Source organism: Adiantum capillus-veneris, chromosome 28, assembly GCF_014529385.1.
Source record: "Adiantum capillus-veneris isolate H3 chromosome 28, ASM1452938v2, whole genome shotgun sequence".
NCBI classification, from domain to species: domain Eukaryota; kingdom Viridiplantae; phylum Streptophyta; class Polypodiopsida; order Polypodiales; family Pteridaceae; genus Adiantum; species Adiantum capillus-veneris.
The window spans coordinates 29628514-29643980 of record NC_140958.1 but is presented as its reverse complement, the minus strand read 5'-3'; positions in this window follow the sequence as shown (position 1 = coordinate 29643980).

Sequence of the window (15467 nt, the reverse complement as noted above, 5' to 3'; positions counted from 1 at the left end):
GGCCGCCCTTGAGAAGACAAGTCCGCTTTTGAATTCGGCCACCGGCCACCGGTCATTGATTTCCGACCACCGGCCACCGGCCATTGACTTCCGACCACCGGCCAACCGACCGATTGTTTTCCGACCACTTTCCGGCCGTCGTCCGGCCATAATATTCCGGCAAAAAAGAATATTCCGGCCCTGATTCTTGTCCGTGAAAATTTTGGTTTCCGATGAGTGATTTTCCTTCACGCACGATGGCTTCTCCTCATAATGGGGGCCTTACAAATGTGCGCTTTTACCACAGAAAATTACAAGGGTAAATCAGGTTCCATACTTAACATATATGGACATGTGTATTTAAATACATAGTTATATGCATTGACTACAGTGACATCAAAAGCATGAGGGAAGCATGGCACTAAACTCAATTTGCATTATACAACATTATTCATGTGAAAAAAATTTCTTTAAATCAGTAGCTCAAATTTGAGACATTAATGTTAAAGAATTGGCTATATCAACACTGAAAAGAATCTAAAATAATAATATAAAAAATTTATTGAAGGGACCTCAAAATAGTGTGGTGTTTAGAAACACCAAGATAGAAAATAAAACCCAATTCACATATTTACATGGATCCAAGTATTTTACAACTCATCCTTGGAAAAGATACCATGTCAAGAGGCTCAATAACTATAAATACATCTTTAAACATTGCGTTTTCTCATGTATTGTTCCAATACATACAAGGTTTCTCTATCACAAGTTGCTTCATTTACCAACAAATTGCATAGATCCAACCAAGTAATCATGCAGTGATTGTTTTCTCCAAAAATCTTTCAAGGCTCTTACATTGATTGATTCCACATTTTTGAAAAAATCAAGTAGGTTCTCGGCATATTCCACATTACACTATAAAAGGGGCTTCATAAAAAATTAAGGTATTATTTCCATCCAAATCATGAAAATTTCTCCATGCTACATCCAAGTTCTTGTAGTATATACCAACTAGAAGATCATCTTTTGGCATGCTGCTTGTCCTGCTATGACATTAAATTTTTTGATGGTGTTGTGGAAAGCATAACTCAAGAATATGGTTAGTCCTTTACAAATTAGTACTCCAAATCCACACCTCAAACCATTGCATGAAAAAATCAAGGAAAGTGAATGCGTCTTTGTGAATAAAATGGGCCAGACATTTGTACTCTCTTCAATGAGATGCATATGTTTTCCCCAATCTGGACGTACATCACCATGTTTCATTTCAATGGTCTTAAGTAAAACACCATTGAGTTCAATGATCAATACTCTTCTTTGTTTCCGTATAGTATATGAGGGTGGTGGAATCAATTTCCTTCTAGGCCTATGAGCCCTCAATGACATGTGCCACCTCAATTGTAAATGCTTTGTACATTTGAAATCAAACTTATATGCTTCAAAATTTCTTGCTCAAAAAAAAACGCATGATGGTCAATGGAAGAGAAAATATTTTCAATTAACACATTGTGCACCAACAAAATTTATTTCATACATGATATATAGAGACTTATACCTTGAGAAGACAAATTTTACAATACAAATTAAAATATTTTTCTTCAATACAGAAGAAATTGTGTACAAAGAGATCCAACCACAAAGATAAAAGAGAGACTTCTTTTGCAAGGTCATCTAATTGATGAAATATAAAAGTGTACATATTTGGTTCATGTTCAAATAATTGGCATCCAAGTTTGGTGTGCCACTACTATCGTCAAACCAATTGAACTTGTTAAAATTGTCTCACAAAACAAAAAATTTGACGATAGTAGTGGCACACGAAACTTGGATGCCAACATAGGTAGATCCTTGCTTAAGGAGTTTACTACTTTCTTGCCCCTACTTTCTTGAATATAACTTAACTTGTTATTGTACAATGGTAGCTGTGAAGATGCACAAGATGAGCTTTCCACTTCGACTAAATTGTTGTCATGTTCTTCCCTTAGAACTTGGGCATTGAATAGGCCCCATTCTTCCATTATGTCTTGAAACTTTGTAAATGGGTCATGAACCTTTGTGATTGGAGATTTTCCTAGCGGATTGAGTGAAATAACAGATCAAATTTCATATGTATTGTTTAGATTTAAAAGGTATGGGGAAGCTCATTGCAAAGAAGATAGTCAGGCCTCCCTTGAAAACTTTCAGGATACAAGCAATTATCTTTTGGGTTAATACATCCCTTAAAGGGCTATCATCAATGAGCAATGTATTCTTTGTACTGCATAAATTCCTGCACTGATACCAAACCCTCAATAAAGGTTTAAACATAGCTTCAACGTTAGGCTTATCAAGTCTATACACTTTTTGAAGATTATGGATGTAGAAATCTTCTTGTCCCCATACCATAAAGAAATGATATTTTTTATTTGCATGCTTTTCAAGAGTGTTCACATTAGTGCAAACATTCTTTTGTAACATGGTGGACCAAATACCAACATGAAAGTACTGACATATCTCATCCAAAAATTCAAAACAACTGGGGGGAACAACGATTGTGGTGTGACCAAGGTCAAATTTAACGCATTCTCTACATGGATGCCTCTTGTCTTCTTTGTTGAATAAAACTCCGTTAAGATCAAGAATGAGTGCATGTTGCTTCATGCTAATTGCATGAGAAATATTTTCTGCATACAATACTAAAGAATGATAGAAATTTAAGGTTTTGCACTTAAAAATCAGAACAACCGATCAAATATTTGCTACACACAATTGAAAATTACACACATTTATTTTTGTCTCATACTCCCATACTCATCTTTAATGATGTCTCCTAAAAGTGATTGCATTTCTCTATTGATGTGGGAAGATTGAAAGACTAGTTTATCTCCATCTCTCTCAAAAGAATATAAGCTTCCAAGTGGCCTACGTTTTCGCGCATCTAGACGTAACGCCTCAATGTGGATGTCTACTTGTGGCACACTTGATCCTTGATTTTGAATGTCAATTTCACCTGCAAAGACAACATAATCGAATTTTGTATTAGCTTCCAAAAAGGGCCATATCTATACTAATCACATTGGAAAAATATGTACCTTTGTTTTACTCACCACCTTCAATCCCTTGGTCCCTTCCTTGAATGCTTGTACTTTGTTTGTATTTGGTGTAGCTTTTCTTGTCCCTTTGTCAATATTGTCTTGTACCTCCTTGGTTGCAAGAGTAACTTGGAGCTCTTCATTGGATTCGTTCTTCTTCTCACTACCCTTTGCATCCTCATCTCTTTGAGGCATGTTGTTAGTGTCGCGTGAAGGTTTTGGAGAATTTTGCACTACACAATCACTTTGATGCTCTACCACCACAATCTCCTCTTCACTATTCCTAGTGTTGCCTTCATGAATCTGGGTCGCTCCAGTGGTGGGTATCATGTTCTCACTCCCTTTAGTCATGTCATCTGAAGGTTTTTGAGAGGTTTGTTCTACAAGATCACTTTTGTCCCCTACAATATTTTGAGTAGATATATCATCACCTTTATGAAACTGGGTCTCTCCAACAATGGTGGGTAGCACTTGTTCTGCTTGAGTCGGGTTATCTTTGTCTTCTATTTTGTTGTCTTCATATGAAAGATGAAAAGATCCATTATTACCTATTTAAAAATAGTATAGTGGATTTTCAACAACCATAGAATCCATTTCATTTCCATCTAACCAAGAAGTTTTATGCTAGAAAGTCATTGAACACATTAACACAAAAATTCTCACCTAGCATGATACCTAAAGCACATTTGAAAGTGAGGATCAAACTGTTGGAATTAGGGTTGCAGAGAAACACACACAACTTGGAGAAGATGAAGGAAGCTCAAGGCACACAATAGAGAGTGTGTTACATAGTGTGCAATGGAAAGATAGATAGCCCTAGAGTGATGGGCATATATAGAGGGAAAAAATGCCCCGACGGTCCTAGTGTGTTCGCACACATCACTACCACATGTATATGGTAACAAATCCCCCCTGGAGTGATGCGGTGAACGAGAGCTGGCACATGAGTAAAGAGAAGTGCCATGCCCTGAGGACATGATTAGTCCACAAAGGGGAGCAAGCCCAAAGCTTTGCGGAAAGCTTCGAGCTTCTCACGAGACAATGCCTTTGTGAAAAGATCTGTAAGGTTGTCCTGTGTTGGGACATAAGCCAACCTGATCTCTCCTACTGAGAGCCTCTCCCTGACATAATGGTAATGCACCTCAATGTGCTTTGTGCAAGCATGAAAAATTGGGTTCCTTGCAACTACCAATGCTCTCTAACTGTCAGTGTAGATAGTGTTGGCAGTGCCCTGTCCAACACCCAAATTAGCCATAAGGCGTCTGAGCCATACACACTCAACCATAGCTGTGAAGACTGCCCTGTACTCAGCCTCACAACTCGAAGTGGCCACAGTAGGTTGCTTCTTGCTCAACCATGATATACATGAACTTCCAAGCATGAAACAAAAACCACTTGTGGACACTTGCATGTCAAAACAACCAGCCCAATCTGAGTCCGAAAAAGCATGCAAGTCTGGCGGAAATGATCCCCCCTTGGGATAAAACAAGCCAAGATGTAAAGTGCCACTAAGGTAGCGGAAAATCCTCTTGACAGCCTGCCAATGCTTAGACCCTGGGCTATGCATAAATCTGCTGACCTGTGAGACTGCAAACTGAATAACCGGCCTCATGTTGCATACATAAATGAGGCAGCCAATAGCAGTTTGATAAAGAGTGACATGAGTAGGATCGCTAGCATCATGCAGACTCAACTTCAAACCTATTTCCATGGGAGTGGCAATAGGTTTGCAATCCTCAAGTGCAAACTTACATAGCAGTGTCTCTATGTAACTTTTCTGACACAAGGCAATACCACCATCACACTGCTTAAACTGTATACCCAAGTAATTCTGCAACAGCCCCAAATCTTTCATCTTGAAAGTAGCATTCAAATCAGCCTTAAATTCAGCAATATGTATCTCATTTGGTCCAATGATAAGCAAATCATCGACATAAAGAACCACAATGAGAAGTACATCACCCTCACGCTTTACATACAATGTGCTTTCTGTTGGGATTGTTACGAAAGCCTCGTTTAACCAAATGAGTGTTAGCTTTCTCATACGAAGCACGAGGAGATTGCTTCAACCCATACAAAGACTTCTTACATATGCACACTTTGTCCTCTTGTCCTTTTATGACAAAACCGTGAGGCTGTGTTACATTAACTTCCTCAAATATGTCACTATTCAAGAAAGCACTAACAATGTTTGATTGATGTACATCCCAACCAACTTGAGCTGCCAATGCACATAGAAAACGCACAGTAGTCATACGACAAGTGGGAGCAGAAGTCTCTTCATAATCTATGCCTTTTTGCTATGCATAACCCTTTGCAACAAGTCGAGCCTTATGGCGATCGATCTCACCATCCGGCTTGCGTTTCAACTTGTAAACCCACTTCGTACCAATGGCCTTTTTGCCAGGAGGAAAATCACATAAAGTCCATGTGTCATTTTCTATAAGTGCATCATATTATGATTGCATGGCAGCCATCCAATTTTCTAAATTTTGTGCTTCATCAAAAGACAGAGGCTCGTCAACATCATGTAAGCTAGACATAGCCAAAGCATAACAATCTGATGCATAAGATGCATGGCGAGAGCCTGAACGAGTACAACTAGACAAAGGTGCATCCAATTTGCTATCATGCAAAGTGTGCACCAACCATTTTGGCATACCTCTAGCCTGCTCATTTTCAGGCCTTTCCTCATCAAGTACATCATGTACATCTTCATCAATAATAGGCTGATCTGTAACATTTTCAGAAACCCCCATAGGCTGTACATTTGCCTCATTGGAACTTACATTCGTATTTCCACCACTGAAAAGAGGCAACAAGGTGTCATAAATGTCCTGTGAGCTTACATTACTGTCTCTAGTACATGACAGCAAGGGTTGAACAGAATCTTCCACAAACACTACATCCCGTGAAACCAGAATATGCTTTGTTTGCGGATGATATAACCTGTAACCTTTGATTTCAGCACTATAACCAACAAAATTACATTTGACAGCCTTATCATCCAATTTTTTGCGTTGTGTTTGTGGCACTAAAGCATATGCCAAACAACCAAAAACACGCATGTGCTCAATAGAAGTCTTTCTATCATGCCATGCTTCATATGGAGTAATAGATTGCAAAAGCTTTCGTAGGACACCTGTTAAGTACATAAGTGGCACACATGATGGCCTCAAGCCAAAAAGAATGCGGCAAAGCTTGACTTTTGACCATACATCGTGCCATTTCCGTTAGTGACCTGTTTTTCCTCTCAGCAATCCCATTTTGCTGAGGTGTATAAGGCACTATACATTGGTGTTTTACCCCACGACTAGCCAGAAATGCATTGAATTCATGAGACATATACTCCCCCCCTCGATCGGAACGGAGGGTGCCCATAGTACATTTCGAGACATTTTCAGCCATAGCCATAAATTGTTTGAGGCACATAAAAACTTTGGACTTTTCTTTAAGCGGAAATATCCATGCATGTCTGGAGTAATCATCAATGAAAGTCACGAAGTACAGGTAATTTCCCAAGGACGGAGTTTGCATGGGCCCACAAACATCACTATGCACAAGCTGCAACCTGCATGTGGCCCTAACTGAACCATCCTTTGGAAACTTAGAATGCTACATCTTACCCAAAATACAGCCTTCACAAACATGTTTGACAGGTGCTTCAAGAGGCGGAAAAGAAGCAACCATATCAAATTTCTGCAAACGCAGCAAACTGGCAAAATTCAGATGACCAAAACGTGCATGCCAAAGTTTTGCATATGAAATAGACCTTGAATCTGCAAGGCCAGATGCAACAATTTTATCACCAAAACTGAGATCATGAACTGTACATCTGTCATCCACAAATTTGACTACAAGTCCAAGTCTAGCAAGTGCGGATACAGACAAGAGATTCTTCTTGATCCTAGGTACATAAAGTGCATCAACAAGTGTGAAGGAACTGCCATTTGCAGCAGTAAGCACAATCTTTCCAACTCCCTTAACCAGATAAGAGGCATTGTTGGCACAAGTGACTGAATTCCCATGAGGGACAAACTCAAGAGAGGTAAACAATTCATGATGTGAGGTAATGTGCTTTGTAGCACCTCTATCGAAATACCACACATGTGAATCTGCAGCAACAACTGACAAGCATGCATCATGGACAACAGGATTGTAAGTGCACTCTGCGCTAAAAGCCCATTGTGCATCAACATTAGCAACACAGTCTCCTTTCACAGAAGACACAACAATGGCTGCATTTGTAGTGGAACCAGCATTTGCAGTGGAACCACCCTCTTTCTTCTTAGCCTCTTTTGCCTTCAACTTAGGACACTGCTTGATCAAGTGATCATTAGCTTTACAATAATGGCAACACATCTTCTTTTTGCCCTTATCACCAGAATTGCCCGATGAAGTGCTGCCACCAGAAGCATTAGGAACAGAAGTTTTGCCACTCGCAGCAAAACCATAAGAAGTGGCTGCATTGCTGTTACCACCCTTTCTTTGAGAAGCAATAAAAGCCTGTTCAACTGCACGCTGTCTAATCCTGTTTTTTCTGGAAAGTGACTCTTGCAACAACAATGTGCATAATGCATCAAACTTGACAACTTCTGGATTTCCTTGGGTCATAAGTCTCCAAGTACAGCAAAAGTCTGGTAAGAATCTGGTAAGGCATCAAGAACAGCCTGCACAAGGGAACTATCTGAAATGACTTCTCTTGCAGAAATAAGTTGCTCATTGATATCCTTGACACTAGCAAGGAAAGTGTCCATATCATCTTCCTCATGCATAATCTTCGACTCCAACTCTTTACGCAGCAAAGCAATTTTATCCTCATTGCGACTTGCATAAAGACCAGCCAAAATATCCCAAGCCTGTTTTGCAGATTTTGCTGAACGGATGTGAGGAACAATGGTGCGCTTCACAGACAACACAATCAATGCATGAGCTTGCACATCCTTAACATCCCAATGAGCTTGTTCTGTCGTAGGCAAAACAACTCTAACAACAGCAATCCTTGCAGCAAGACTTGCAACATCCTCAACATTGCCTACATCCTCAAAACCAGGACGTACATCAATGCCATGCACAATATTCCAGACGCCCTTTGACACAAGAACGTGTTGCATCATATAAGCCCACATAGGGTAATTGTCCCCATATAATCTGTCCTCAGCAGCAAACATCTTGCACACATCTGTGTTGTTGTTGTCAGCCATGGTAAATGCTGCACCTGATGTGAAAACTGCCCAAAAATAGGAGAAACGGTGCGGGAACAACACGTGCTATATAGCACAAATCGTAGAAGACTGTAAGGCACCTGTTATGCAGAAAACAGCACTGACAGAAATTCTGCAAAAAATGACGAAATAGCATGTGCAGTACTGCCTGTAGTGGAAACGGAGGCCAAAATGAGCCCGAATCAAAAATCTCAACAGATTGAGCTCTACGAGCAATCCCGAAATATTTGTCGACCTGCAAATGCTCGCCAAATCTCACTAAAATCGAAGAAAGTGAGAAGGCATGTGCTGGAGCAGCAGGCGAGTAAGCCCGGGAGGATGCAACTTGCTCTGATACCAATTGTTGGAATTAGGGTTGCAGAGAAACGCACACAGCTTGGAGAAGACGAAGGAAGCTCAAGGCACATAATAGAGAGTGTGTTACTTAGTGTGCAATGGAAAGGTAGATAGCCCTAGAGTGATGGGCGTATATACAATGCTCGGGGAAAAAAACCTCCTAAAGAGGGAAAAAATGCATCGGCGGTCCTAGTGTGTTCACACACATCACTACCACATGTATATGGTGTAACACAAACTTAAGCTCTAGCCTAAGGCTTAAGTCTCAAAGTTTAGGATTTTGTTTCTTCATAATTTATAAGTATTTTGTTATTTGTAACATTCTTTTGCTACAATGCTCATGAGGCTGGACTCACATGGTAGTGCTACACTAATATACAAAGGCAAGGCTCGAACTTAAGTTCGTTCCTACAAAATAAATTTCAATTTCTTGTAAGAGATTACGAATCTTTCTTAGCATATGTAAATGCTACATTAGGATATGAAATTTTGAGCCTCACTTGGAACTCTTGAGGTAGGATTCTATGACAAGGACTTTTGTTGTTGAAACTCATACACACGATAATGTGATGCTCACCTAGCATGCTACCTATTTCACATTTGGAGGTGAGATTCAAACTTAAGTTTATGCCTAAGGCTTAAGTCTTAACCTTAGGCTTATGTTTCAAGTGTAAGGCTTAAGTCTCAAGCCCTTTCTAATCTCAACTCATTCACTATGTATAAATTATTATATTGTGCACATCCAAGTACTATTTTAAAAATCTCTTAACTATGAATTTTTCAAGGTATGACCCCTTTTACTTCATAATCCGTAAGTATTTTTGTGATTTGGAAGATTCTATTGCTACAATGCTCATGGGATTGGCCTAACATGGTAATGCTCATGAGCCTGGCCTCACCTGGCAGTGCTACACTAACATGTGGAGGCAAGGCTCAAACTTAAGTTCAAGCCTACAAACTAAAATTCATTGCCATGTTAGGTACAAAGATATTATGAGTTTCACTTAACATATGCAAGTGCTACACTAGGATATGGAATTGTAAGCCTCACTTAGAACAACTCAGCTAGGAGTTTTGTGGTTGAAGTTCATACACTAGTGCTCACTAGCTATTGTGGTTAGGCTTGAACTTAAGTTTGAGCCTCATTAGTGTTAGGTATGCTATTATTGTCTCACCAAAACCAAGATTGCTTACTCTTAGTACACATGTGTCTGTTAGCTATGATATGTGAATTGGCACTTTAAATAGAAAACATGTGCTTTGTGATTGCTCAATTCAATACACTTTCCTACCTTTTTACACTTTAGGAGTTTGTTGGTACATGATAATGGCATGCATCAATAAACCTAGTATCAAAAATACTCTCAGAAGTATTCTAACCTTTTTCATCAGCTACAATGTCTTAAGGGGATCTATTGTCCTCTTGTGTATCCTCATTGCCTGCACCATGATCCTCATTATCTTCAACATTGTCTTTTTCACACTCAACATCCACAACTGGACTAATTTCTCCAATATTTTCTCCCCCCCTTGATGGTCAAAATTTGTAGATTCTTGAACTTCGCTATCATCCGTGTTGTCGACATTATCATTGTCTTCATTTTCATCAACATCCTCTCCAACTGCTTTATTGCTCATCTGTGTCAGGATTGTTAATATCTTCTTTTTTTGTATCATCTAGCTCCATTGTTTGTCTCGCAAGTGATGTTTGACTTGCACCACACCACTCCTGCAAGGACAGATCACTCTCCAAAAGAGTAGAGCATTGAGATTCTAACTCCATTTCTTCAAAATCATCTTTAAATAGAGCAATAACCCTTCTCTTCTTCAACAAGCTTTGCTCCAACACAATTCCACCACACAAAAAAATTCTAAAACAGTGCTTTTCTTAGGACAAAACCCTACGAGATAAGGCCATCAATGAAGCTTCTATCAATAAATTCATGATCCTTGCCACAAGAGCCCGAGAAAAAGGCTCTTTTTGTATGAGCGTTGCCAATAGCTGCAAACCTATCAGCCTTGCTAACAAAAAGAGAATCCCTTGCAACGTCCACAGTTCCATCTATCCATGAGTCATCTCTTCTTGCTTGGATATTTCCATATTCAATATGGACCTTAATTGACTAGCTAGAAACCCCTTCAACAATCATTTTGATATTGCGGAAATCAATGAAACACACTAGCACATATTCATATTGTGACACTTCAATGTGTTTAAATTGAGTACCAAATTTGCAAAAAAAATATGTAGAGAGTTGTTCTTTAGTACCATGAAGATCCAAGACAAACAATTGAAATGGCACATGCTCTGTATTGCAAAAGTCTTTGATCTTCCCCATATCAAAGCCCACCCCCTTGATTCTCCAAGGAATAGAATCATCTTGAGATATTATGCCCATATTAGCTCTATAAAGATGATTGGAAGCGATGGTGGAGTCTTCTTTGCTCTATTGAGGGAGTCCTTGACACAGTACTGGCTATATCTCCTCATTTGATTGTACTCATCTCTCCTAGCTTGTACTTCTCACAAACTTGCTCCCAAGATAACTTTTCCCTTGTCAGATCAAAGAAGAATGATATTATTGCTTCTTTCAACACTCTATCTGTTTTTAACTTCCCCATCTCATCCATGTCCATTCTATGAGGGGTATGCTTGCCCTTCTTTAGCAAGATGGTTTTGTCCAGGATTGCATTTTGCAATTCAAGAACTTCTCTACTCTCAAGGCCTAAAATGCACCTAAACAATGTAGGTGCTAGCGTTGTTGTGACAGGTGCTAGTCGAATTTGACCACCCTTCATAGTTAGAAATTTAGAATTTTCATTGAAACCCTCGTTGATTGTTTCTCCCTTTGTATTTGGCCCGAGGAATCCACTATGTAAAAATTGCATATAGCATGTGCAAACAAGAGGTATTTAAAAAATCCCTTACCTATGTTATTTCAAGTATTATATGTACCCCTTATGTATGTGTTTTTTTTTTAAAAACTAATCCTTATGTATCAAGATTTTCACTTTCTCAATTAAAAAACCCTTTATGTAAGTACATTTTTATGTAAATGTACCTAGTTATAACTCGCTTATTTTGTTCGCATGTGCTATCTTACATATTTCCTAGTGGATGCCCTAGGGTATTTGGTAGCAAGCCTTGAGCATATTGTTTCATAATCTTGACCCAATTCTTCCATATCTCCTCATCACTTAGAAGCAAATGCAAGTCGGTCTTGACAAATCCCTTTTGAAGTGTGTGCTCTATGGTCTCAACAAAGGTCTGCAAAATTGAAAATTCCAACATTAATATTGACAAGGCACTAACTTGTGGGGTTGAGAGGCATACGTAATAAGTTCAAGTCTGGCATGCTAGATTTAATTGTTGCTTAATATGCTCACATTCATCTATACAAAGTCCAAAATACATGGGCATATGTAAGTGGAGCTCAAACTTAAGTTCGAGCCTTGCTTGTTAGTGCGAGAGCCTCATATGCAAGTGACACTGAAGCTTAAGTTCAAACCTCACTTTAAGTTCTAAATGAGCACATGGAGGGCATGCTTGAGCCTATGATAGACTCTGATTTACAAATAAATATTGATTAAAGCCTCACATTCATGTTTTCAAAGAATCAAACAAGTATCTTCCAAGACTCAAAGTCCTCCTTGGTTTGGTTGACACTAGGTGGTGGCTTAGGAAGACAACCATTTGCATGCCATTGTGCTCGTGCTTACATAAGTTGGTCAAGAAATGGCTCCTTTTGCATTGACTTTGCAACAGATAGATTCGCATCTTTGGAGATTTCATGAGAGATCTTTGTTGGGCAATTGAGAATAATCTTTGATCATCTATATTTGAATTGTTGGCGCAATTGAGGGGTAACCTTTGCAACTTTTGCACCCTACAAACGTTTTGCAGCACTAATGGAGTGTTCTCTAGAGATGATCCAATATTCAACATTGTGAACACCCTCTTTGGCATGTTTGTCAAGAAGATTTTTTTTGGAAGGATCACAAGGCATCAAAATTGCCAATATCTCCTCTTTCTTTGGTTCTTGAATGAAGTCTAAAGTCAAAATCCTGACCCAATCTAGATTCAATCTTTTGTACACATAGTTTGATGGAGCAGGAAAACACCTTGTCACGTCAATGCTAAAGAGTTCATTAATCCAAAAAGGACAGAATCCCTTCTTGATTTCTAAGGAGGTCAGTGCCTTGTTATCTTCTAATGGAGTTTCCATTTCCATCAACTCCTCTTCAAAAACCTCTTTTTCTTTTGCTCTCTTTTTCATCTTCCTCTTTGCTAGTTTTTGTCGATCTTCTTCCAGAGTAGAACCATCCTTTGCTTTTCTTTTTCTTGTGAGTCCTTGTGCATCTTGCTCTTGTGAACCTTCTTGCTCCTCTAAATTAATTGTGTTATTGATCTTCTCTGTATGCATTGAAGCGCTTGCACGGGCACCTCTTGATGATGCAAGTGCACTCCTAACTATGGATTTCCTATCTTCTCCACAACTTTCTTAGATAGTGACCCTATTGGTTTCTTTGTAGGTACAAGCTTCTTTGGTAATCTCAAGGCTCGCTTTGCATGTTTCATTGCCTTCACTAGGTCTTCCACACAATCCACACCTAAGTCTTCTTGATTAGTGAAGTTGGAGATCTTCGATCCTAATTTTACAATAGAATTTTATTTTCCTAGTTTGCTACCATTTGTGTCTGTGACATGAAAAGTGTCTAATGTTAAGCAAAACTTGTTTTCCTTTATGGTCTCTCCAATAGGTAGCACATTACATGAAAAGCATGGCATTATTGTTGCATCCACAACATCTTTGACACCCACAAAAATCCCCATGTCTCCATATTTCATATCACCTTATGACAGATATAGATGGATGTCACCTTTGTAGTTTGCATCTGTATCGTAGGTATCCACAAACCATTTCACTCCTTCTTCTTTTGTTAATTGAAAGGTCTTGTCAACCTTTATTCTTGGAGAAGTAGTTTTGGCTTGAGTGGACATTCCAAGGACATCGAGTGTGAAGACTTGTGGAACCTGCTTTGGTATACTTGGTACATTGGAAGCCTCCATTCCTAAAACAAAAAAAAGAGAAAAATTTTAGAACTTGAACAAGAAGCACATGTTTAAGTTAAATAATACATATAAAAAAATACACTAGCATGTGTAGGCTGCTACATTAAATTTGAGCCTAAAAGTGAAGCTCTATGATTTTTCTAGCTAGAAGGATGTCATGAAGCTAGGCGTGCAAGTTAGTGCTACATTAGCATATGGAGAGGAAGCTCAAACTTAAGTTTGAGCCTAAAAGTGATTTTTTATTCCCTTGGTAGCCACAAGGACGTCATGAGGCTAATCTTGTATCATATGCACTTGAGGCTCAAACTTAAGCTTGAGCCTAAAGAAGGTGCTATTCTTTGCCCTTGGTAGCCACAAGTCTGTCATCAAGCTAGCCTTGCATGCTAGTGCTACACTCGAATATGCAAGTGAGGATCGAACTTAAGTTTGAGCCTCTTGGCATTGGTAACCAGAAGGATGTCATGAGGCTAGACTTAAGTTCAAGCCTAAGTGTTTTTCTATTCTTTCATGAATCCTAAAAGGACGTCATGAAGTTGGACTAGCATGATAGTGCTATACTAACATATCTAGGTGAGGCTTGAACTTAAGCTCGAGCATCTTGCCTTTAGTAGCCACAAGTATGTCATGAGATTAGCCTTAAATCCTAGTTCTACAATAGCATATGCAAATAAGGCTAGCATGCGTAGGCCCAGGCTCAAACTTAAGCTCGAGCCTTTCCCTTAGTAGACACAAGGATGTCATGAGTTGTGATTCCATGAGGCAAGCCTTCCATCCTAGTGGTAAAGAATATGCAGTTGAGGCTTGAACTTAAGATTGAGCCTAAAGGTGTTCTTCTATGCCCTTGGTAGCCACAAAGATGTCATTAAGCTAGCCCTGCATGCTGGTGCTACGCTAGTATATGTGAGTGAGGATCAAACTTAAGTTTGATCCTCTTGGAATTGGTAGCCACACAGATGTCATGAGGCTATCCTTACACCCTAGGTGCTACAATAGCATATGCACTTGAGGCTCAAACTTAAGTTCAAGCCTATAAGTGTTTTTCTATTCACTTGGTATCCACAAGGATGTCGTTATGCTAGACTTTCTATACTAGCATATGTAGGTAAGGTTCCAACTTAAGTTTGAGCCTCTTTTCCTAAGTGGCCACAAGGATGTCATTAAGCTAGACTTGCTATAATAGCATATGTAGGCAAGGTTCGAACTTAAGTTCGATCCTCTTTCCCTAAGTAGCCACAAAGATGGCATTAAGCTAGACTTGCTATACTAGCATATGGAGGTTCGAACTTAAGTTGGAGACTCTTTCCCTAAGTAGCCACAAGGATGTCATGAGGCTAGCCTTACACAATAGTGCTACAATATCATGCAATTGAGGCTCAAACTTAAGTTTGAACCTAAAGGTGTTGTTCTATTATGTTGGTATCCACAAGGATGTCATGAAGCTTATCATGGTAGTGTTGTACTAGCATATGTAGGCAAGGCTCAAACTTAAGTTCGAGCCTCTTTCCCTTAGTAGCCACAAGGATGTCATGAGGCAAGCCTTGCATCCTAGTGCTACACTAGCATATGCAAATGAGGCTTGAGCTTAGGCTCAAGTCTAAGGTGCTATTTTATACCCATGGTAGCCACAAGGATTTCATTAGGTTAGCCTTGCATTCTAGTGCTACAGTAGCCTATGAAAGTGAGGATCAAACTTAAGTTCGAGCCTCTTGGAATTAGTATCTCAAAAGGAGGAGGTTAGCCTTACTCCCTAGTGCTACAATAGCTTATACAATTGAGTCTCAA